This window comes from Microtus oregoni, unplaced genomic scaffold (genome assembly GCF_018167655.1).
Source record: "Microtus oregoni isolate MIOR12 unplaced genomic scaffold, Mior012 000000F_ref0000247, whole genome shotgun sequence".
Classification (NCBI taxonomy): Eukaryota; Metazoa; Chordata; class Mammalia; order Rodentia; family Cricetidae; genus Microtus; species Microtus oregoni.
Window position 1 is genome coordinate 50,354,902 of NW_024543059.1, and position 26,604 is coordinate 50,381,505.

Genomic DNA, 26,604 nt, shown 5'->3' on the forward strand with positions numbered 1-26,604 from the left:
CATCCTGTTGAAATTGACTGGGATAGCCCTTCCTCTGCTATGTTCGGGTGGCTGCTCTGTCGTGTGGACGGAAGGTGTATAACATCTACGTTATGAAATACAGCTGTCCGGTTTGTACCTGATGTATCATTTACCAGTAATGAAGTTCCCTAGGTAAAACACATTGTCTCTGAGACATGGCCTTACTGTGTTTGGATCATAACTGTATTCTAAGGGTCCATTACATGGAAAGGCTCCCAATATGTATTGACCGAGATGCCAGATATAGCAATAACATAAAATATGTCTACTTAAATTTTAGATCAATAGCAAGTAATAGTTTTAGTGTAAATATGTCCCAAACATTGCCCAAGTTTTATCTGTCAGTTTATGAATTCTTCATCACTCACCCGGAACAGTAGTGAGCTATCTCGTACGCCTTCGGTATTAGTGGCTACAGCAACATGTGGATCTTGCAGAGTTTGCTTTCAAGTTCTTGGCCACTCATCACACCCACTGTGCTTTCAGAGAAAACCATAAAAGCTGGAAATTGCTCAAATTGGGGGTATATTTTTGAAGAACACAATTAACTTACCATAATGAATGTTAGAGACAGCATCTACAATATGGAAGGGTTTATGAACATTTGGGATGATCTATCTGAAGGTGACTATACTCAGTGTATTATGTACAGATCAAGTGAACGTGAATGAACTAAGCTTTGTTCATTAGTAATTTAAGGGAGACAGTGAGAACCACAGGCAATACTGCCAACTTGTGTGTGTGGAAGCACTGTGGTGCTGTTGCCATGGTTACTTATTGACTGAGACGTGGAGGTACAATTTGGATCAATGACTGACTGGTCTTGTGGGAATGAACATCCACGTGTGTCATTGTTTCATTTATCAGAGCTTACTATCTTTATGAAAAGCAAGGGTTTACTTCTTGTGACTTTAGCATGTTTGGGAAATGAAATATGCCTACTAGGGGGTCAGGCTGTTGTGAATATTTTTAGATAAAGCTCACAGCTTTCCCATGAGATGAAGTTGCATGGACAATGGGATGAAAGGGTTTCGGAAGCACACAGATGTGAACTCACATCAGGTAGTGAACATTTCAGGAAAAGAAAGGGTACAGTCAGAGCATATATTAGCAAGATGGAGAGGTGTGGAAGGCTGTTAGTTATGGTGGATACAGCTTTGATGTTGTGTTTCCTCTTTGTCAGCACTCCAAAAGTCAGAGTTGTCTGTGAGCTGAGTTTGTGGTAAATGCTTAAAGAAGAAAGGAGGTCAGAGATCAAATGGGAGCCCCGGAGCCTGGAATGTCGACTCTAACCCTGTGCCTGAGAATGGCAGGAGAACACACTGATGGACAGAGTGTCTCTCGATCAAGGAGCCTAAGCAGGCTGAAGTCAAAATACTGTATATTGCCAAGTGTTCAGATAGAATATTCCAGAGTGGCTGATAAAGTCCTGAGGACCCAAGCCTCCATGAAAGCACCCAATACTGACCATAACTCAAAGATGCATTTGTTTTCCCTGCAACATCCTGATGTCCTTCTGTATATGGTTTTCTTGGTTAATGAATAAAGTTGTTTTAGCCATTGGCTTAGCAGAGTAAAGCCAGGTGGGAAATCAGAACACACACACACACACACACACACACAAACACACACACACACACACACACACACACACACACACAGAGAGAGAGAGAGAGAGAGAGAGAGAGAGAGAGAGAGAGAGAGAGTAGGCAGAGGCAGAGATGCCATGTAGAACTTGAAGGAGAAGGACACCACCATGGAACCTTACCGGTAGGCCACAATCATGTGGCAATACACAGATTAATAGAAATGGGTTAATTTAAGATGTAAGAGTTAGTTAATAAGAAGCCGGAGCTAATAGGCTGAACAGTGTTGTAATTAATACAATTTCTGCGTGATTTTTTGGGTCTGGGTGACCGGGAAACGAACTCATAGGACATCCTTCACTTTACTAGCCTGCGTTAAACTTGTGGAGGTATTTGGAAACTGTCCTTAAATGTGCCTTCTCTCAGTCAGCAAGGCTTGGCTCCCCCCTCCCCCCCCGCCCTGTCAGGTCCAGCCTTCCTGTCCAGGAACTCTGGTCTTACTTATCATCCTTAGATGAGTAAGCTGCAATGCTGTGTCCTCCAGGCCATTACACTCACGGACAAGAGTCAGCCGGAGCCACAGCAGCTGTTAGCAGAGATCCACAGCTGTCTTGCCTGTAAAAGGGGCAGGGTTCGGAGGTCAGTGGTGGCAACCATAGCAGGGTGGACACCATTAGGACAGTTGACATGATACTCCTGTGAGCTTTCTGCTGAGACAGCTAGTGGGTTCACCGTTGTCACTTGCGACTTTCCTTTCCCTTATGAGGTCTTCTATGTACCATGAACTGCTAACACAGAAGTATGGAGAAATTAGAGGTGAGAGGAATGAGACTCTGCTTTTGAAGACAGGAGCTCCAACTTTTTATATAATTTTTTCCCCAAAATTAAATTTTGGACATATTTTTCCTTCCCCCAATGTCCTATCCACCCAACTTGATGTTCTTTCTCAAAACCAAACCCCAAACCTCACAAAAACATAAAAATGAAACTCAAAGCAATCAAAAGACCAATAAAACAACAAGAAACAGTCTAAACCTAAACAAAATGAAACATAAAATTCATAAAGTTCATAAAATTCAAAAACAAAACACGAATTTTGTTCTCTTTTGATTAATGTATCCAGTAAGAATGTATTGGAGAAAACCGATGTTCCCTTTGCCAGTGGGTATCATAGAGATGGCTCCTTGGTTGGGTCTGGGAACCTGTATCCACTTCCCCTTCTCAGGTCTGGGACTCTGGCTGGAACTTGTGTAGACCTTGTGCATGCTACTGTAGCCTCTGTGAATTCACATTCTGTTGTACATCAGTTCTATTGTGTCTAGAAGACATCATTTCCTTGGTGTCATCCATCACCTCTGGCTCTTAGAATATTTCTTCCTCCTCATCTGCATAGATCCCTGAGCTTTGAGGGGAGGATTTTGATGAAGAAACCCAATTTAGAACTGAGTACCCCAAAGTCTCAGATTCTCTTCATATATTGTTCGCTTATGGGTCTCTGTGTTAGTTAATCTACTACAAGAAGAAACTAACCTGATGAGGGTGGAACAAAGCACTGAAATGTTACTAGGAGTCATAACTCTATTTCTTCACCACAAAAATAGTAGTATTTAGTTTCCTCCTAGGCCCATACCTATCCACTCTCAGGTTCTGAGATATTTTAGCCATGTCACATATGGGTTCTATATACAGTGAAAAGGTGGCTGGTTACTCTCAGAACATATATGCCACTACTATACCAGTATATCTTGCAGGAAGGCCATTGTAGGTCTCAGGGTTGTAGCTGGCTGATATTGGTGACTAACATACTATTGAAGCACGTTTTCCATTTCCTTCTTGAGTTTCTACTAGATGCTGCTTCCGCTCTTTGCTTTGCAGTCACACCCAATAATGATTGTAGAACCAATATGCCCAGCCAAAATATCACATTTCCTAGTTCTGTGGAGTTCAGATCGGTCATAGTTAAAGGGACATGAGGCTGTGGCTTCAGAGGCATAGACCATGTGGTGTTTCTGTCCTTTCGTTCCTCTGCTCTTCAGCGTGTGAACATGATGGGGTGTTGTTGGTGGAGACAGGCTCTCAGGAAAGCTGATCCGAGAATGACTGTGAGAAAGTGAGGAAGAAACACCAGACCACAGAATGTAATGAGTGTTGACTGAGGAGCCATCAAGCAAGATTTCAGCAAGTCACCCCTTCTGTTTTATTTATAGTAGTGAGATATAGGGTCAAACTAATGCCAGTAACACGGCCCTGAGCAAATGATTTGAGTTCTCTTTTCCTGGGAAACCGCCTGTCCTTTCCTCAGCAGTTCACGGGCAGAGATTCTTGGGGCTGCGTTCCCAGGCTGGGGCTCCTGTTTCCATCACAGCAATCACTCTGGTCACTCCTCCTTTCCCACCAGCTTTGCTTCTGCGATCTAGCCTCCCTTCCATCACCAGTGGTTACCTTTTACAGGTCTCTGGGATAAGCCTAGATTCTTTTATCCTGCAAGATCCTTAAATTAACAACAACTTCAAAGTATCTTTTGTTATAATAACAAGAACCAGGGCTTAGGATATGAGACCGTTACTCAGCTTGCAGAACTTTGTTTAACCTTTTGTCTTTCACAATAACACATCATTTAGACTGACTACACAAATGTGCTATGTTATTCTTATTTTTCTCATTTATAAAAATATCATGCCTCTCCCCCCATATATTTTCTCTCCCACTAGCGCTCTCTCTCTGTGTATGTGTGTGCGCTCATGGGTGCTTTTGTTACCCATGGAGGTCAGAGGACTACTTTCTGCTCTGTGATCCAGGGATCCCACTCAGGTTGTCAGCCTCTGTGAAATACACCTTTACCCACTGAGCAGTCTCCTGGAACCTGTGAAACAGACTCAAATAGGATCTTTGAAAAGAAGTGGTTTGGAATATGGAAAAGAAGACCTGCAGCCTCTGAATGGGAGCAGAGACCGCACATCTGCTTTCCAAAAGCTGCCGTAGAAGCCACAGACTGCCTCAAAGGCGTTTGATAAAACCTCCCCCATGGACTGTTGCTCAGATCCCTTGACTAGCCACACTGCCCTGAGTAGCATGTATTTATTTGTTTCTCTTCTGTCCAGAAGAATGATAAAACGTAGGACTCAAGTTGGAGAGGAAGCAGAGGCAGGCTTGAACCCTAAGGCTCTCTAATAAGCTCCCCGGGGAACAGAAACTCAGCGCATGCAATTGCTTCTCCGTGCAGTGAAGCTCACTTTGCTCCTGGAGCCTTGTTTCCTTGCTTCTAAGAGGGCCCTGGGGCTTCACTTAGTCAGATCTTGGGATTTCCAGGGTCAGCAGCTCATCTTCTCGGTGACTTCTGTGACTATGTGATTTATGTCAGCCTGACTGGACTGTGTTATGACATAAGAGCTTTGTGGACAGACAGCTAGCGTTGAATCTCTGACACACGACTTACTGTGTTGTGATTTTGAACTCTGTGCAATGTAAACCTGTCAGCAAAACATGGATAATAATGGCTTTGCCTTTGCTAACCATGGAAAGTGGTGGATAAAACCAATGGGAGCTGCGTATTTTGAGCTCCCACTCTATTCTCTGTCCCCTTGGCACCCAGCAGCCTTTTCAGTGGCTACAATTTTCTACTAATAGAGGCAGAATGTGGGAAGACTTGACAGTACTGGGCTGAGAGTTCCTCAGGAACATGCTTTTGATGGCCTCCCCAGCAGCCACGTGGCTCTACTGGGGACACCGTGAACCTTACATAATACAGTGCCAGCTGGTCTCTGCTAACTGTGCTTGACATTGTCCTCTTTCCTTGTAATGAGTCCAAGAGTGTGCTTAAGATTTGCTTCTGGAGGATGAGACCCAAGAGAGATTTCACTTCTGCGCTTCTCTAGTCCATCCTGTATAATGAAGGGGGAGACACATTCTCTCCCCTTGGCCACTAACTGGGTGGATGAGCTGTCAGTACTTCGCTGGTTACAAGTTGTCGTAGCCCAGGTTTTGGCAGAGGAGAGGCTGCATTCTGAGAACAGAAACAACAGCCCTGGGCTAAGCCAGACAGACTTTATCGTACAAGAGAGTAGGGTCCCATGAAAGGTTTTCATGGGCTCACTTGAACAATTCTGCCAACTTTTAGGGAATGAATTGAAGCCATTGCTACCCAGTAGTCAGCGGAATCATCTTTGTAAAGGAAATGATTTGACTTTGGGACCTGATCTGTGTGGCAAGGTGTCAACCATAGGACTCTTCCTTAGTTCACCATCTGTCAAGACTGCACATTACATGTGACCTGAATTCTAAACTTTACACCATATTGGCTGTCCCCATTCTGTAAGTGTTCCTTACCAAGAAGGTCTCTCAATGAATCCTGGGCTTTCATGTTCAGACAACTTAGCAGCCAAAGTAATAAAGTTTTACAATAAAGTCCCAAGTTTGACTCTGCCCCTGAGGTTGTACCGTCCGTAGTTTCTTAGTTCTTCATCTTCCTTGGACTTTAGTTTGCTCTCTCAATGTTTGAAGTAGCAGCTATTTTTCCTAGTTACTGTCTGATAATTCCAAATCCTGGCTGAGATCTTGGAGCCTCTAAGTGTTGTTGGGGACTGTTCCAGAGAGGAAGATGGTGGGATGTTTACTGTACCTCACTCTATTCTGTGAGATTGGGAGAAGGCATGTATTTCTTGAGACCTCCCCCAGGAGAGCTGTATGGGCCACTGCACTTGTCCTGACTTCTTTCTCTCTCTCGGGTAGTACTCTGAAATGAGGAGACTTTTGCCAGGTGGTTCAGTTCTCTTTAGCCCCCTGAAAGGAGCCCCAGGATCCTGCAGGGTTGTAGGCAGTGTGCAGCAGTGGGGGTGGGGGACAGACTTGAAGCAACTCTTCCCCCTTCAAGCATTTTTATTTAAAAGTGTCTTTAGGTAAATTATTATATATGTGTATACATTTAGAAAAATCAGAAGAGAAAATGGTACAAAAAAATGGTGCTGGTCTGTAATTCCAGAAAGAGCACATTTAATTCACTCAGTGCAACTTAGTGAAACTGCTTTCCTAAAATATCTGTATACATATGCTATATAAGTATGTATGTAGGTACACACATCGTGCGCACATGTGCATACATACATGTACACATATAACACACATGTATATACATGTTATACGTGTATACATATGCTATATAAGTATGCATGTAAGTATACATATGCATAGTCGTGTACACATGTGCATATATGTATGTATACACACAACACACATGTATATACATGTTATGTATATGTATATGTGCAAATGCGCATCCATCCACGCATGAACACATACACAAACACTTCCAAATAAATCACAACTTGATAGTTTTAGAGTTTTTAAGGTCAAATTTCTGTTAGGATAGCAGTTGAATATTCTAACACTGACTGTGGTCATCTCATCAAATTAGATTTGTTAAGAAATGTGTGATTTTGTGTACTGAGTGATGACTGTTTGGTATTGGGTATTCTTGGTCCAGCGGTGGAACTCTCTCAGGTTTGGAAAGCAGGCTTATGAATTCAATAAGCCTGGCATTATGTATGAATCTTTATGTGAAAAGGAAACAATGCAGAACCTTTGTTATGAAATTGTAGAGGATTTGATTCCTATAGCCCACGAGTTAAAAATACTTTTTTTTGTTCAACACTGTATTTTCTAAGCACTAACATATTCAGCCATCAGAATTTTGCAGCAGGCCTGCAATTCCAGCTCTAAGGAGGCTGAGGCAGGAGGATTGCATGTTTGAAGGCAGTATGGTACACAGGATTCATGTGACTGCTTAGAAGCTGTGGAAATGCTGTGTCTTTAACCTGTACCTTTAACTTGATTTACTAACACATACTATATAGGCAGGGGTCTCACAAGTGTAGCTTTTCACAAAGCACACAGCCATCCACCTCTGTGGATCATGTTCGACTAAGAGAGGAGAGGACCAGCGATGATGGGTACCAGTGTAAACTCCAAAGCCTGCTGCAAGAAAGGAAGCAGTGCAGCATGTGGGGAGGGCTGGGCAGCTGTGGTACAAGTTAGAGCGTTTGTGTAATGCTAGTCATATTTGTTCAAAGAGACGGTCACAAGGTGAATCCCGACGTCACCCGAAGAAGTTTCCAGGTGGAGAAGCAGGTGAAAGGTGAGAGCGTTGGTGGTTAGCACAGCCGGGCTAGAGAAGCTGTCTAGGGTGGTGAGGGTAATGGTGAGAGTCTAGGATGGGACAGAAACAGTACCTCCCCCTCCATGGGGCCATTGCTTCTACTCAAAAGGTGGAGGGAGATCTCATAGAAACTAGATTTTAGACGAGCTGTAAGATCTAGTTTCTTACATCTTTAGAACAATTGCTCTGGCTGTGATCTGTAGCTGGTCTCTTCCGTTCTGTGCAGGGTTATCTTGAGTTTCAGGGACGTGTGACTTGAGCAGTGGGTGGAGGCAGACACAGATCATTCATTTCGTGCAGCACAAGGGACTCACCTGAGTTCATAGGGCATGGAAACAAAGGTTCTGACTTGAGGGATCCTCTAACAACTGTCACAGGACCATGGAAAGATTGGATATAGCAGGATCCCATTTTGGAAAGAGGATCACAGATACAATCTGTCCTTAGTGGACAGGGAGAAGAGCATTTAAAGCAAGACAAACACAACTTTAAAAACATCACCGTCACTTGTTATATACTCAGATTGAAAGCACAGACTAACTCACTAATGTTTATTAAACATCTCCATGTTCTAGGTTTCTAAGGACTGAAATGTGTCAAGGAATCAGACTGACATCATTCCCAGCACTCCCCCTCCTGTGGAGCGTTCCTTTTAAATCTAAGACGGAATAAAACAAATGAGTAAATTATTGTTATGTTTGATGTTATGCACCATGGTGCTTGGGAGGGAATCAGACAAGGAACAGGAAAAGCAGATGCAGGAAGATGAGGTTCAGTCAGGTCAGAGCCGCAGGGAGGCTTTGGCCAGCAGAGACTTTGTGGGGCTGACTGAGGGGAAGTGCTGCTTTGGCAGAGGAGACAGGAGATGAAAAGGCCAATGTAGGGTGTGTGGAACAGGGAAAGTATCTGTGTATCCAAAGCTCAGTGAGCAAGGGAACGCTGAAACAGTTGAAGACATGAAAGCATAAAGTGCAAGCCATAGAATATAGAAAATGACTGACTGGAACAGGGAAAGAAACCAGATGAAGTGTCCAGAAATGTTTATAACCTCCCACCCGCAGAACTGAAATTAAAGCAAAACAGTTTAACCCAGAATGCTAGCTGAATGGGAATTCGCGAAGCACGTGAGAGGCCTGAGTTACAGACATGCAGGCTTCTGAAACAAAGCACCAGAACACGTAGTCGAAGGACATAGGAGGCAGGGAGACAGTACCAGCTGCTGATGTCTGGTGGCGTCTGTTCCTTTCTCAGTAGCTTTGAGCAGACTTTTATTATCTTGGTGTCTATGGGTTGTAAGTCCAGATGCCCCGTAACAGGCCTCACAGGCGTCACAGGCTGCATTCAGGGTATTGGCTGGGCCATGTTCCCATCTCAGGCTCCATCTGGGGATCGCCCTTTCCACCAACAACTAGCAGGGTTCATTTCTTTGACTATGGAACCAGGGGCGGAAGTCCAATACAACGTCTTCAGGAAGTGTACACACTGGCTCTTGAGTGTGAGAGCTGTAAATTACCTATGAGTGGGTACATACCATGCTCATTTTTCTGGGTCTGGGTTACCTCACTCAGATTGGGTTTTTCTAGTTTCATCCATTTGCTTGCAAATTTCATGATGTCGTTTTTTTTCTGCTGTGTAGTATTCCATTGTGTAAATGTACCACATTTTCCTTATCCATTCTTCAGTCGAGGGGTATCTAGGTTGTTTCCAGGTTCTGGCTATGACAAATATGCTGCTGTGAACATAGTTGAGCACATGTCCTTGTAGTACAAGGACCTTTATTTCTTTATTTGTGTGAGGAGGGACATTAGGTGGCATGAGTATGGAGATCCAAGGACGACTTTGAGGATTCCCTCCTCTTCCATGTTATTCTCTGACATGGTCTCCAGTGGAGGCTTGGTGGCAAGCACCTCGACCTACACACACACACACACACACACACACACACACACACACACACACGGTATTCGTTATAAAGTCGGAGAGAGGATTCTGAAATCTCTGAAGCATTTAATCATTTGTTTGTTCAAGACGGTCTTTCTTTGTAGTTCTGGAGCTCACTATGTAGTCCAGGCTGTACTTGAATTCACAGAGATCCACCTGCTTCTGCCTCCCAAGTGCTAGGATTAAAGATGTGTGCTACCATGTCCTGCAAGCATTTTAATCTTAGTGCAACCAATTTTGCTCACCCCATTTTTCTCATTAACAATGATCAATTTTAAAATGCTCATGTTCTAAATAGAAGTACTCAAATATTAACTAAGCACCAAGCCAGATAGGAACACTGGGGATATGACGGGAAAGTGTTGAACACAGTAACTAGGTTATGTGTGAGACTGCATACCACACCATTGTATTTGCTCCTAAAAATAAATAAATAAATAAATAAATAAATTATCTCTAGACTTATACAGAATGCTACAGGTGCCATTTCTTTTCCTACATCGCACTTCTTGTTTCTGTTTACAAGGGAAGTCTAGCTTTGTTGCTCCAGTAGCCGTGGTGCCATTCTCAGGGAGACAGGACCGAATAGACTTCATTTAAAATGAGATTGCGATCTCCAAACAGTTACATCATCATGGCACCAAGAGATAAAGAGTGGATCCAATCAATGCCTTATTTGTTATCGGAACTCTTAATCCTGACTGGAAACATATACATGACTGAAATGCCAGTGCTTTTCATTTAACCCCTATCAGGGCTGTCTGGTGATGTAGTCTCTCTCTTCTTTCTCCACCAAAAGTTACCAAGCAGCTTGGACTGGACCACTCTGCATCTGCTGTCCCTTCCCTCATTAGTGACCTAGTCTCTGGGGTCTTTGCAGTCTGCTGCTCATCACAGAGGGTCAAGGAGCAAATAAGATTCCGAAAAAAGCAGAAGCCAATAGTGAGGAAGACCTGGGAGCAGGCGCCATACCATGTTCGTGCTCCTGGAGCTCAGGCAGCTGTGTGTCACCTGGGAGCAGGCGCCACACCGTGTTCCTGGAGCTCGGGCAGCTGTGTGTCACCTGGGAGCAGGCGCCACACCGTGTTCCTGGAGCTCGGGCAGCTGTGTGTCACCTGGGAGCAGGCGCCACACCGTGTTCCTGGAGCTCGGGCAGCTGTGTGTCACTTGCACAATCTCATCCTTTTATGTTTTGTGGTTTCTCTAAAGTGTTGGTACTCTGGGAGATGTTCTCCCAGAGACCTTAGAATATGATCCCTCTTTTCCACAGTGTAAACCATTCATTATTGTTCATTAATTATTAATAGCTTACAGTTGACTGCTATTACTAACACTGGGGCAAACATCTAACAAGCACAACTCATAGTGAATTTTTAGATCTCTTTTTGAAACAGTGATTTGTTGTATAGCTGGGCTCACAAGTATGTGCCATCATCTTTTGTTTTGTTTTGTTTTTCAAGACAGGGCTTCTCTGTGTAGCCCTGGCCATCCTGGAACTCACACTGTAGACCAGACTGACCTCGAATCCTAAGTGTGGGATTAAAGGCATGTGCCACCACCACCCAGACATGTACCATCGTCTTTGTCTTAATAAGTACAGTTCTTGATCTAATTGATTCTTTCTAGCATTGTTGTTTCACTAGGTAGCTACCTACTGACTTTGAACTTAGTAGGTAGACCAGGTGGCCTCACTCAGTGCCTCAGGTTCCCAAGTACTGGGACTACAGACATCAGCCTCAGTGCCAAGCCTGAACTTATATCTATGACCAAGTTAGGCACAGAAAATTAGAGTCATAATGACTTATGAAACCAGCATTTTTAGAATGAATCTTTCCGTCAACTTCCAATTAAAACATCCCTGGCCACCCCTATGCCCATGTAATTCTTCTCACCTTATTCTACCCCCCCCCCCCGACTATTAAACACACACATTATTTTATATTTGTTTATCTTGTTGATTGTTTACATTACTGCTAGACTTCAAGCTTATGAAAACAGACATTATCCTCATTATTCTATATTCTTAGCCCTGGTGTTTGTTGAAAACATGAATAAATGAAGGAATGAATGAATTATTCTTTGTGAAGTAGCCAATCAAGTGTCAGATGTGCCCACTGCCTTTGTATTTATTGTGGGTATCCTCATTACAGAGAGTGAGAAACTGTTGCAGAGAGTAAGATCCTTGTTCACGTCAGCAGAGCTGGTCAGTGTCGGAGGCGTTTGGGTCAGGGCCGTCCTCATCACTAGACTCTATGTAGCGTGTAAATAAACCAGTGGCTTACAGAAATTGTGGTGGTTGTCACTGGGCACTGCCCCACTGCAATGCTCATTTGCTTGGTAATTGTATAAATCTGAAACAGAATTTGCTTGAAAAAAACAATCTAAATGGCTTATTCTACTAGAACATTCTTGGCTCCAATTCCTTCTTGCCTTCCAGATTTTTTTTTTAATACTGGAATCCTGAAATGCATCTAGGTTGTGTGCTGGGTGAGTGCATTCCTTTTTTGAGACTTGGGCTCAGGTATTTGGAGTGAAAAAGAACACCCTTCTTTTAAATGAATCAATATGACTGCAGTAAATCAGGAAGGAAATGTTGTCTGTAGTTTGCACCCCTTAATTTGTGTCAAAGCATCTATGGGCTGTAGAGTCTCCCTGAGATTCTGAGAAGCCTCTTGTTCCCATCAAAATGACAGAATGCAGTTTATAATAGGCTGACAAACTGTGGCTGCTTTAAGCCCAGGATTGCTGTGACCCTGCCCCGACCAAAACCAAAGATACGGGTTGGTTTTAAAACAAGTTATAAGATACAAAACAGATAAAAATAGTATTTGTTTGTATTCATAGAACATATAAAATACTAAAATGGTAACTTCTCACATGAAGCCTTACTCCAAGGAGAACACCAAGGCAGTGCATATATACCTTGGAAATGGCTGTGTTGGCAGAACAACCATGAAGCCGCCTCTGCCCGGTAAATGCTGTTCTTGATGCTTGACAAATACTTTCAGAAACACTTGCTTCTAATATCTTTGCGTTTTCACTTCATTTTCTTCCCCTGATTTTGAATAATTCTCTGCCACAAATGGAACTGTGTACAAAAGCCATTTCCCATTACAATGTTTCAACCCATAGTCTCTATGATTGTGTGGAAATTTCATAGATATTTTTTGTACAGGCTGCAAAAGAAGTGATAGAGTGTGATTGAAAGAAAAAATACACAAAAATATGTATATGTTTAGAGCACAGCCTGCCTTATGTCTCGGGCTGAGGACAGGAGATGGACATTCACAGCAGCCCAGGACTTGCTTGCTGTTTTCCATGTGGGCAAACAGAGGCTCCTTTTCCCAGGCGCAGGGCCAGGTAGGTGCCTTTTCAATGTAAGGGAAAGAACAAGAAAGTCAGCAGTCCACTCAAGAAGACCCACGAGGTGCATTTTACAAGTGGGTAACCAGGCTGTTCTGGATTTGAGAGCAATAGGCCACAGTGATATCAGGTAGAGATGCCTGGGCCAGGATAATTGAAAGTGAGTTGGCCATATTTCAGGGCACTTCCTTCACGATGCTTTCCAGGTTAATTGTTAGTTTAGATGCCTGGTTCTTTCTCCTAGCTAACACTACATCCTTGCTGGCAACTGTGGGATTAAATTTAGCAAGATGAGTTTGAGGATATCATTGGACTTACTGAATGAATTCTTGTCCTTCTTATTTTAATATTGTTGATTGCCCAGTAGAGAAGAGAAAGCCCAGATCGGCTTTCTTAATTCTTGGAGTTTTCCACTTCCTTTGTCTTTATTGCAGTGAGTCTAAGGAAGTGATACTTCATTTAATTCTATATTAGTACAATTCAGGGTTATATTTTCACAAGATGGAATATCAGCCAGCTATAGATAATGAATTCATCTCACCTTTGGATAGTATTCATCTCTTTCCATTACATCAAAGCATAAAGTCTCAGTCTCTCTCTCTCTCTCTCTCTCTCTCTCTCTCTCTCTCTCTCTCTCACACACACACACACACACACACACACACACACACACCTGGAGACAGACACAAGTTCATAATAGCTTGCAGTACCTATTGTGGTTTGAAAATGTCTTCCACAGAGGCTCCTGTCTCAAATGCTTGGTTCCAGCTGGCAGTGCTATTTTGGGAAATTATGGAAAATTTTGGAGGTGGAGTTTCATTAGTGGGCGTGTGTCACTGGAGCTTGTTCCTGTCTGTCTGCCATAAGATTAGTGACCTCCTTTGCCTCACACTCTTACTACCACCGCCATGATGATCTGCCTAAACACTTGGCCCAAGCCTCCATGGATTGAATCCTCTGAAACTGAGTCAAAACCAGTCATTGCTTGCACTATAGGCCTGTTGGTCAAAGCAATTCATAAGCATAAGATCATTACCAGTGGAGAGGGGATATGATCAGCTTATTGCTGTGGTCTTGTACAGGTCTTGTACCCTGTAAAGATTTGTCACTTGTACTGGTTTAATAAAATGCTGATCGGCCAGTAGCAGCAGGAAGTATAGGCGAGGCAACCAGAACAGGAGAATTCTAGGGAGAGGAAAGGCTCAGTGTGCAGTCATCACCCAGATACAGAGGAAGCAAGATGAGAATGCCTCACTGATAAAAGGTACCAAGCCATGTGGCTGACACAGACAAGAATTATGGGTTAATGAAAGATATAAGGGTTAACTAGAAGCCTGAGCCAATAGGCAAACCAGGTTATGATTAATGTAGACCTCTGTGTGTTTCTTTGGAACTGAATGGCTGTGGGACCAGGTGGGACAGAAACCTATGTCAACAGCTTACCAAGTCACAAGGGGAAAATGTGGACCTTCCTATAACAAGTTGAGAGGGAAGGGCTGGAGGCAGAGCTAGTCCACATTGACCTTCGTGTCTTAATGCACTGTGGTCATATCCACTCTATTTATCTCCTGCTGTCAGAGACCAGAGAGAGCTAAGGAAGAGCTGAAGAAAACAGAATCCTAGATAATACAATTATATTTTAAACTCAGTTTTTTGATATGAAGAAGATGACAGTGTTTCAAGAGTCATTGGAGTCCTGCCCACCCCTACGGGGAGAATGCCTCAAGTGTGTCTTAAATGCATGCACACAGCTTTTGCTAACCACTTAGTGAAATGTGGTGAACACAATGTAAACTCTTTGTGAAGATTATCACTTTAAATCCCATGAAAAGCCTGTGATGTTTACAAAGGACCTGAAAGGTAGGAAGGTTAAATGTTTCCACTAACACTGGGGAAGACTAATCGTTCTGCAGCCCTGACAACAGCTGGTCAGTTGAACTGGGTTTAAGTCCAGTTACTTGAACAGTTGCTGAGCGATATGTTCTGAGAACCAACTGATCAGGAAAAGCCTTTCCTTTCTAACAACCAATCAGGATCCACTCCAATAAGCACATCCACCAGCCAGCAATAGCTTCACCCCACCACCGTTTTTCTACGTATGTTCGCTCACCTCTGACTTCATGTTTCCTAGAGCTCTGCCCAAGGCCGTAGAACTTGTGACTTAGGAGAAACAACTCCCCCGTTGCACTGAGTAACACGTGGAATATTGTCAGTTATTTCACAATGGGTGTGCTGTCCTCTGACTGTAGCCTGACTTACTGCACACAGTAGGGGAATGCTAGGTAGCATCACGTGGTATGTGGTATATCTGGTTGTCTCTGACTCTGAGCCAACACACTGACCTGCCTTTTCCTTACTCCGTAATTGTCAGACTGGTGGTGCAGGGTTGGGGTGGCTCTTCCCCTGGAAGCTTCCTCCTCTTGTGATGCTGCAACTCTTGGGTGCTTACTTAGCTTTACATATCTTTTCTCTCTAATAACTTGTAGGGTCATTTGAATTTTATACATTTTCTTGTTCCCATGGTGACTAATTCATTATCTATTTATTAATTAAGAAGTACTGATTTCATTGTTCCTGAGTGCCAGGATACCAACATAATGATGAAATTAGGAGAATTTATCCTGGAAAGACTGGAAGTTTGGGCAGAGAGATGAAAACACTGTGAAGAGTGGGGCTCAGGGAACCTATGAGGAGACAAGGTTCTAAGCCCAAATGGCTGTGGGCACTAACCAGCTTGCAAACAACTGATATTTAGTTCCATTGAAAATTATTTTGGGGGAATGGAGAGATGGCTCAGTGGTTAAGAGCACTGGCTACTCTTCCAGAGGACCTGGGTTTGAATCCCCAGCACCTACCTGGTAGTAACCTTCTGTAACTCCTGTCTCTGAGAATCTGGTGCCCTCTTATGTCCTCCAGGGGGGCACCAGACATATACACGGTGCACATTCATACATGCAAGGATCAGATCCCCTAAAACTGCAGTTTCAGCCAGTTGCAGGCTGCTATGAAATTGTTGAAAATCTAACCTAGCTCCTCTTAACCACTGATCCGTTTCTCCAGTCCCATATTTAACTCCTTAAGAAAACATCTTTTTTTTTTTTTAAATTGTCATGAAAAATGTTCTTGAATTCTCAGTATTCCTCATTGTCCGCTATGTTCAGCTAGTCCGGATTTATCCCATGCTTTTTCAGACCTAGGCCAGCTGGCCTTGGTGAGTTCCCGATAGAACATCCCCATTGTCTCAGTGTGTGGGTGCACCCCTCGTGGTCCTGAGTTCCTTGCTCATGCTCCGTCTCCTGCTCCTGATTTGGACCTTGAGATTTCTGTCCGGTGCTCCCATGTGGGTCTCTGTCTCTGTCTCCTTTCATCGCCTGATGAAGGTTAATATTCATGAGGATGCTTATCAAGAACAATTGCAGTGGGTTTTTGATCCTACTGCACATACTGGCTTTGTGGGAGCCTAGGCAGTTTGGATGCTCACCTTACGAGACCTGGATAGAGGTGGGCAGTCCTTGGGCTTCCCACAGGTCAGGGAACCCTGATTGCTCTTAGAGCAGATGAGGGAGGGGGACTTGATCGGGGGAGGGGGAGGGAAATGGGAAGCGGTTGCGGGGAGGAGGCAGAAATCCTTAATAAATAAATAAATTAAAAAAAAAGAAAAATGTCCTTAAATTTGCTGAAATTCATCAAACACCAAATATTAAATTGGAGATTGCACTAGCCTGGATCTTTGCTATTTGGAAAGCCACATTACGAAAATGAAGTTTGGAAAACTTCTTGTAGATTTAATTTTGTAAGTTTTATACATGTATATGCAATAGGTCGTGAGAACATGCATCCCAGTACCCTCTTCTATCTCCCCCATTCCTACCTGCTCAATTAGCCCCTGTTGACTTAACTAGCCTTCCCATGCATTATTTTGTATTGCAGGTCTTGTGTAGGTGGCCATAGCTGTTGAGAATTCATGATTACATCAGCCATATCATACCCAGAAGACAACATTTCAGAGCGTTTCCCATCTTCTAGGTTGTACAATATTTCTCCCTCCTCTTCTGTGTATTCCTTGGGCCTTGGCGGGGATGATGTTGATACCCTACTTAGGGACGGGCAGTCAAAGTCTCTGTTTGAACTGTTGCACATGGTGGAAAGCAGCTTTTCTGGCCATGAGAGCAATTGCTAGTCTAAGCTATAAACATAGATATTTAGAAAGCAGTTTGGTCACACAGCTTAGTGAACAATAAAAGTTGCATGTAAGAAATGTTTTTTGTTTCTAGCACCAGAAAATTTAGTTCTTATTCTTAGCAAGTACACTTTCAGCTGTTAAATATAGCATGTCACAAGTTTCCTAAAAGGATTGTAAACTAGGAAATTTGGTGAAACAGGCTGAGGTTGCCTATCACTTTGACAGGACCTGGAATCACCTAGGGATGCTCTAGAGTGGCCTCTCAGGCAGGCTGAGGTGAGAAGACCCACCTTATAGTTCATGAGAAAAGAAGAATTCTGACTGAGCAGAGCATCTGTCTCCTGCCGATTCCTGACTTTAGATGCAATGTGACCAGCCGCCGTAAGCTCCTGCCTAGAGGATGCATAGCCTACCTCCCTGGAACTGTGGACCAAAGTGAACTATTTCTTCCTGAAGTTGCCTTTGTCTCAGTAAGGAGAAAAATATGATAGAAGGCAAAACTCTAAAAATGATCCCCAATTTCATTTAGATAGATTCTTATTTATTTATTTTTATTTGTGTGTGTGTGTAAGACTGTCTTTCTGGTTATTTTACCATCCTTTTTTTGGTGCTCTTCACTAGTTTTGAAACATGATGTAACCAATAACGTGTTGTGCATCAGGGAAACTCTCTGTGGTTTACACAGAAGCTGCCTCAGCTTCAGATGGCAGCAGCAGTGTTATCATTAGCTCCTGATTAATGGCTGGATAGGGACTTAGATTTTAGTACTTTTCTTGCTATTCCAAAAACAATACTGACCTTTGCTGTTACATTTTTTTGGCTGAACTAAGAGCTACTGCAGGGTGGTCACTTCTGCTGTGTGGAGATCTAACTTCTCCACGTTGGCTGACATCTGCTTAGTTACCACCATGGGTGCCTGAAAGCCAGGAAGTATGCCTTAAAGGCTCACCTCACATTGGAAAAATCTGTGAGGACTGTCGCCTGACCCTTTCTTCCCAGTGGCACTCCTGCGAATTGGGTCTGGTTAGCCACCAGTGAAGGCCGTGACTCTGCAGGAGATACTCTGTGTGTGTGCTGTGCACAGATCCCTTGTTCCCGTTCCCATTTCTACTGTGTGACTTGTGGTAGGGTTTAGCTTCTAACTGGTTCACCCTCATGGCAACCCTACACCAACTCCAAACTTGATTAAGTACCCTGCTCACAGACTTAATCCAACTTTAGCCCAGTCCAGGTTGCTCTTGGTTGGGACTTCCATTAGGGCCTCTTCTCACACGCACTGGCATCTGGACCTTCCCAACGATGGTAGCTAACATCCTACACTTTGTTCTTCGCATTCCTGCTACCGGCTCGGCTCCTTCGTTCTGCAACAGCCCCGTGAAGCAGCAGTTGATGTCACCCCAGTGTGCACACGACCTTCAGAGACTCAGAAATGCTCATCCACTTATCCACGTGGCAAGTGGTTAGCTGGAATTCAAACGCAGACAGGCTGGCTCCGGAGACCACATTCTGAGTGTCGCCCTCTTCTCCTTCTGCTTCCAGGCCTCATGTCTTTATCTAGTCCTCACTTCTCGTCAGTCTCAGTGTTTGTTTATTTACTCTTGTTTCCGCACAAGTCCAGACAAAACCAATGCCTGTGTGCTAGATATTGGGGACTTAGAACGTAAATAAATCATGTGAAAGCAGTGTGCTCGGCTGCATCCCCAGACACCAGTGGGTTTGAAATGCATCCGTGAGGAGGAGTGGGCTCGTGTTAAAGAGCAGAGGCAGGGTGGGCCAGGATGTGTGAGCAGAATGCTGGCCAGGCTGATACATGCACTGACTGGTCAAAGGAACCGAGACAACATAGACCCAGCACAGGCTATGAGGACGGGAAGGAGCCTTAGGAAGAACTTGAGATCTGAGAGCCAGAGGGCTCTGGCAGTGCTGGGATGTGGTGTGAAGTCCACGTCAGTTTCCCGGAGTAGTGGTTTGGGCTGAGACTCTTTGTAAAGTGAAGCCTTTAACCAAATGAAGTCCTTTATCAATAAGAATAGGCATCTAGACAATTCAGGCTGCAACCAGCTGTCCTGTCACAGAGCTGGAGTGGCCTGCGCACCCCAGAGAGTTAACAAGTTCCCCTCACATGCACAAATAAAACATAAACTCAGTATTTACAGTACCCCAGTTTCTTTCCCAAGTTAAAACCATTTTTAATGGCTAGATGGTGGTGGTGCATACCTCTGATCCCAGCAATCAGGAGGCAGAGGCAAGTGGATCTCTGTGAATTTAAGGGCATCCTGGCCTGCAAAGTGAGTTCCAGGACTGTTATACAGAGAAACCCTATTTTGATAAAACGAAAACAAACAAAAGACCCCAAACAAACAAACAAAATAAAAAACCCCAAACCTGAAAACAAAAATTATTTTTAACACATAAGAACAAAATTATGATTTCAATGGAGGTACCACTGACTTATTTTGATATGTCATAACTAGGTCATGGTTAAATCAAGCTAGACATGGCTGTCTCCTTCAAATATAAATAATATCCTATGGTTAAACACTGGAAAGTTTAGATTTTTGAGATACAGTACATAAATATCACTTACATTCACTTCTGTGCAACAGAATTCCAGAGTTATCTGCTCATCTCTAACTACAGCTTGGCACCCATCAATCAAGCTCATCCCGTAGAGTTTGCATGTGGGTGAGATCATGTGATACTTGTGTTTCTGTTTCTGGCTTGTTTTATTTGTCATCATGATCTCCCTTTGGATGTTCCTCTGTCTTGTGGCGTAATCATATTCCAGTGTGTTTAAACACCATGCTTGGTCTGTTCATCATTTGATGAATGTTTGGGTTGACTCAAATCTTGGTGATTGCTTCACAAGTGTTTTTAAACCATACCCATGCATTCATATACTGTTTTGTCTTGTCATGCCTCCATTACACCACGTGCCCTCCAAATCCATTTCAGTCACGGTCACGTGCTGCAGAATCATGTCCACCCAGTGACAGACCAAGCAGTTTCTTTTTATTTAACCAATGACCTTCCTCCATCATTCTCTCTATTGGAACTTTCTATACTCCTGTTTGCTTTCAGTAGGCTTATAATTGGACACAGACATGGTTATCTATGCTCTAAACCACTGTCAGACAATTCCTTCTCAGTCATCATGGTATTGGAATATAAAGATTGTCTTTTTTCCCCCCATTCATTTGAGATCTGTGATTTGAGATAAGTAATTTGAAAACTAGAAATAGCCTTTTCTTTTTAAAATCTTTCTTCAAACAGAGGCTCCCCACTAGACCCCTCAGGAGCCCAAGAAATGCTTGTGCACAGGGGGTGTGAAAGGTTCCCAGACTTCCTGTGCTATTTCTTGCTGCAATGGAACATTTATGCTTCTAAAAAATATTCCCTCATTCCTGGAAGGCCATTCTCTAGTTGTTTAGCTAGAAAGAGTGATCTTTGTTCCTTGCTTTCCTTCTTTTCTGTTTCCACACATTGGCATTTATAGGTTTCAAGCCTTTGCAGCTCCAGGTACAGGTGTGAAGATTGAAATTCATTGTGAACTTAAATGAATTTAGGATTTCCCAGGAAACTGTGAGGCAAGCCTTTGGGTGCATCTGTGATGTGTTTGCAGATATGATTAGCTTGATTCTGAAAAACTCACCCTGAATATTCACAGTGCCATTCCTGGGATGGAAATTCACCTGCATGCCTCTGCCCCTTTCTTTCCTCCTATATGTGGTGACCCTCTCCGTGTTACCAGACTCACTGAATATTGTTTTAAGTGAACTTCAGAGTCAACATAAGTCCTTCTTTTTTTTTAAAATTGTTTATTTTGGTATTTCTCTACTGGTTAGAACTTTCTGAAGTCTTGGCTAAACCAAGATTTATATCTATCAAAACTGTAACACCTGTGGCTATGACCCATCAGTTTTCTTACATCGCATATCTGAAGAGGTTGCAGATATCTGGAGGCGCATACAATGGGTGCAGGCGTGCAATGTAGGATCTTGGGTGTAACTATGCTTAGGTCTCTCAGACTGATAACTCATGAAATACTACTGTCTACCTAAAGGAGTATTGATATTAGAGTATCTGGCACAAGGAAAGATTTAATAAGCGTTAGCTGTTGTACTTATGTTAAAATGTTGTTAAAAGTCCTGAGGTCACATTTAGAGGACATAAGTTACCTTCCTGTCTGATATCTTCATGTAAACGTTTGCCCATGAGTTCTTTAAACAGCTTTTCACACTCAAGTTGTGTTTATGTATATGAAACACCCCAGTGTCTTAATTTCACTGGGACCTTCAGACTGAAGAACAGCGTTTAGGTGTCAGACTGAGACCCCTCTGATGGCAGTGACTACAGATTCTAGTGGAATCCCTTTGCCTTCTGGGAGTGTTCCCAGCACTAGACCCCTCTCTTCACGTCATGACCATCTTCTCGCAGTACAGCGGAGTAACTCTACTTGCATTTCTCTAAATCAAAGAAGTACCTGCTTTGCATATGATAATTTAACATGGAATTCATGAAAGAAAATGCCTTCTTATATTTCAGCTCCCATTAGAGATACAGATTTGAGAAAGGACACACTCAGTGCCGATGGAAGTGAACCCTCAATGACCTTGGCAGGTTCCATCTGTAGTCACATTGCCTTACACACCGAGTCAAAGTGTAGTAAAAATGACTTGAGTATATTTATACGTGTGTTTTAAGTAAAGCTGACTATTGTTTTAAGTGAAACAATATTAAGCTGTTACATGATCGTTATTTTCCTGTAGGGCTCCACCCTCTGGAGCAGGTAATGTCTTATACCTAGTTCTGTTTTGGTTAAGGATATTGGGGTTCATGGAACAAAGCATGATTTAAGGCAGATAAAATGGAAACAGTAGGCCATGAATGCCAGCATAATTTGTGCTTTATATTTTGTGTGTGTGTGTGTGAATCAGACTTGATATCATATTAGTTACTTCTGTATCACTGTGACCAAAATACCCAACAGAAATAATGGAGCAGAGGTTCATTCTGATCCACAGTTTGTGAGGGTTCCAGCCCATGGGAGTGGGTGAGGCATGGTGATGTTCATGACTGGGGCATGCACCTAATTCGGCAGCAGAAATAACCTTCAAAGCCCCACATCTGTGACCTACTTCAGCCATCATGGCTTCACCTCCTAGAGGATCCACAGTTCTTGAAATAGCTCTACCTAGAACTGGGAACCAAGCACTGAAGACGGGAGCCTGTGGGAGGCATTCTGGGTCTCAGCCATGCAGTCCTGTATCCACTTCATTCCTCGTTGTGAATGTGCATACTTACTATGTCATTTTTATTTTCAACTCATTATTTTACTTCTTCTACTTTTATTTCAGTTTATACTTATTCTTTGTCTCATTTTTTTGAGTAACAATGTATATGACTGAATATTGCCCCTTCGAAGTTTTAATATATGTACTTAGTGCTATTAGGGATCTCTAAGCCCTATGCTACCCACATACCACAAACATTCATTATGATTTTTTTGCTATTATTCATTTAAAATATCCCCTAGTCTCATTTGTGAATTCTTCTTTGGCACATAACTTATTTATAAATAGTGTGCTTTAAGAATTTGGGAGTGCTCCAGACATCTTTGTGTTATTAATTTCTAGTTTAATTCTGTTATGATCAAAGTGATCTCTGCGTGATTTAAATAACTGTGTTGATATGGTTTGATTTATTTTCTAAATATGATCTATGATGCTGAACATCCTGTGTGGATGTGAACTGTATCTTCTGTGACTTTGGGATGGCAGTTCTATAAATAGCAATCAGGTCAAGCTGATTTTCTGTGTCGTTCGGTGTTTCATTGCCTTTCTGATTTTTCCATCTTCTTGGTTTATAAATTATTTAGAGACAAGTGCTGAAGTTGCCAACACTAAGTGCAGATTTGTCTGCCTTTCCTTTCATTTCTCTGGTTTTGCTTTGTGTGTTTGCAGCTTTCTCTCGGGGACTTGTATGTTTGGGGTTGTCACTTCCATAACTGTGGTGTCCTTGTCCTCTCTAGTAACATTTTTATGTTCTGAACTGCATTGACCAGGTACTAATATAACAATTTTAGTTTTTTGTTAGATTGTGCATGCTGCATTTCTTAGTGTATTTTATTTTCACTCAAAGTCTTTGTATTTGGAAGTAATTTTTTTTTCCTTTTGAGATTATAATTACATCATTTCCCCTTTCCTTTTCCTCTACCCGAACCTTCCAATATACACCGTCTTGCTCTCTTTTAAATTTATGGCTTCTTTTTATGTGTAGTAATAAGGGCGGCGGGGCTGCGTTCCCAGCACCCCAGCTGTCTGCTCGGCTAGCTTATGCCCAAAATAATTACACGGACACTGTATTCTTTTAAGCACTGCTTGGCCCATTCTCTTCTAGGCTAATTCTCACATATTAATTTAGCCCATTTCTAATCATCTGTGTATGGCACCCCAAGGTGCGCTTACCAGGAGATTCTAGCCTATGTCCATCCTGGGTCGGAGCTTCATCCCGGGAGCGGGGCATGGCGTCTCTCTCAGGCATCTGCTCCCGAGAGGAGAGCTGTCGAGACTGAGCTCACTTCCTCTTCCTCCCAGCGTTCTGTTCTGTTTACTCCTCCCACCTATCCTCTAACCAATAAAATGGGCCAAGGCAGTTCCTTTATTAGCCAATGACCTTCCTCCATCATTTATGAATTGTTATTAAATGCATATATGTATATGCATATATATTACTAAGTAGACCCTGCTCACTCTGTATAATGTTACTTGTATGTACGTTTTCAGGACTGACAATTTGGTATTGGATAACCAATAGTTTGGATCAGAGTGCTCTTCTCTGTGTTTTCTCCCACTCCCAACATTCCTTAGTTGCCTGAAGTTCTCTGTGTAGGGTTAAAGCCTTGTGGTCTTTCCCCTGCCTACTTTGGCATCTCTGTTATCCTCCTGTTCAACTCACGTTTGGTCAGTCGTGTTGGTGAAGCCTCCCAGATCCTCTCTACCTTCCTACCCATCCAACTCCATGACTTCTTTCTCTCTCTCTGTGGAATAAAACCAATCAAATAAAATAAATAAACAAGAATAGAATAAAACAGAGAAAATAAAGCACAAACAAAGAAAAAGCACGAGAAGCACATGAACACAGAAAGACATAGGCACACACAGAAAACTCATAAAAACACAAAATCAGAAACCATTGTGTATAAGCAAAAGACCAGAAAGGTGAAAAATGCCAAGACAAAGAATTATGAGACCAAAAAAAAAATCTCAAAAATACAGTAGAGTTCTTTTGGAGTTTGATTTTTAGTGCTGTACATGGAGCCTGCCCTTAAGTATAGTTTCTTTACCCAGCAAGACTCCATTGGGGAAGACAAAGCTTTCCTTTGTGAGAGGCTGGGTCATTGGTGACTGCTTACTGATGAAGAATGGGGGGATCATGTCCACTTCCCATCTTAATGTTGGGACCTGTAGGTACCATCCTTGTGAGTTTATATGTGTGTCAGTCTTGTTTGCGTCTGGAAGGCCTTTCTTCCTTGCTATTTTACATTCCCAGTGGTTCTTAGAGTTCTTCCACCTCCTCTTCCATAAAGTTCCCTGAAGAGAGAGGTTTGATGAAAACATCCCATTAGGACTGAGATTCCAAAGTCTCTCATTATCGGCACAATATCCATTTGTAGATTCTGTATTTGTTCCCATCTACTGCAGATGGAAGCTTCTCTGTTCATGGCTGAACAAGACACGGATCTAGGGGCAGAGCAGGATGTTGGTAGGAGTCATTATAGCCTACATTTCTTTTCTCCAAGGTCCGTGGCTTAACTGAGAAGTATCAGGCATGGGTTTCATCTCATAGAGTAGACTTTAAATCCAATAATATAGTGTTTGGTTCCTCCTACAACATTCGTGCCACTATTGCATCTGCATATCGTTTAGGCAGGTCACCATTGTAGACTGCAGGGTTCAGAACTGGGTTGGTGTTTATCTTTCTCCTGTGGTAGCATGCAGAGTACCTTCAAGTACTGTGAACACTAGTCAGTAAGGATGAAGGTTCTAGATAGGCACCAGCTTGACTTCCCTTGTCTTTAGTGTTACTTTCTGCAATAGGGCCTTACTGTCAGTTTATGGAGAACAATCAGTGGCCTTAGCAATAGTCTGAGTTGTTTGGAGGTTTTCATGGGGCCCTTAGCCAACAGCTTGATTAGATGTAACCTATTTCTAGCACTGGAGGTGTCAAGAGATGTCCAGTTGGCCTTTGTCTCTCCATTATTTTGTGATTGTATTTAGATTTCTCACATTTCTGTTTATTTGTTAAGAAGCTTCTAATGTGGTAGGTTTCTGTGTGACTCCTCAGATGACCCTTAGCTGACCCTCCCTGTATTCCTTCCCACACTCTCTCTTCCCTCCCCCTCTCCATTTGATCCTTCCATTCCAGTTCTCGCTCCCTGTTTCTCTATAACTTTAAATTCTGTTTCCTCTATTTTAGGGGCTGCCTCACCCCAGTCCCTTGCTATATGATTAGTCTCTGTGATTATTCAAATAGTAGCATGTCTACCAAAAGTTTAAAAGCTAACATCTACAAAGAAGCAAATACATATCATATTTTTTTGGGGGGTCTAAGTTACCTCGCTCGGGATAATTTTTTTCTGACTCCATCCATTTACCTGAATATTTCACTTGGAAACAGATGAGTAATGCTCCATGGTGTAAATATCACACATCTTCATTGTCCATTCTTCTGTTGATAGACTTCTAGGCCTTTTCTGGTTTCTGCTGTTATGAGTAGGAAGCAATGTATATGGATGAGCAAGTGTCTCTGTAGTATAAATTATTAATATAATCTGACAAAGTCTGGTGGTTTTAAATTTTGTATTTAGAACACATAGCTACTTACATGCTTGTATCTTTTGTTTGTTTGTCTATGTGGTTCTGGCTGCTCTGGAGCTCTCTGTATAGATCTGACTGACCTTGAACTCAGAGAGATCCTCCTGGCTCTACCTCTGCCTCCCAAGGGCTGGAATTAAAGGCATATGCTACCATGCAGAACCATGCTTGTATTCTTAAGATTTGATTAATATCCACTATCTTGTTAAATATTTTTGCATTTTGTTTTTGTCCCCTCAGTTTCTTATTTATATTTTAACTTATTTGTTTATTCAATTTTTATTCTTTCCTTATGTATTTATTTTTTTTTTAAGACTGGGTCTTATGTAGCCCAGGCTTCAGAATAACTGTGTTGTGTTGGTCTTGAACTTCTGGTTTTTCTGGCCTCACTGCCTAAGTATAGGCATATGCTATCATGCCTGCCTGAAGTGAGTGGCATTAGGGATTCAGCCAAGGGTTTCGCGTATGTTAGGCAAAACTCGA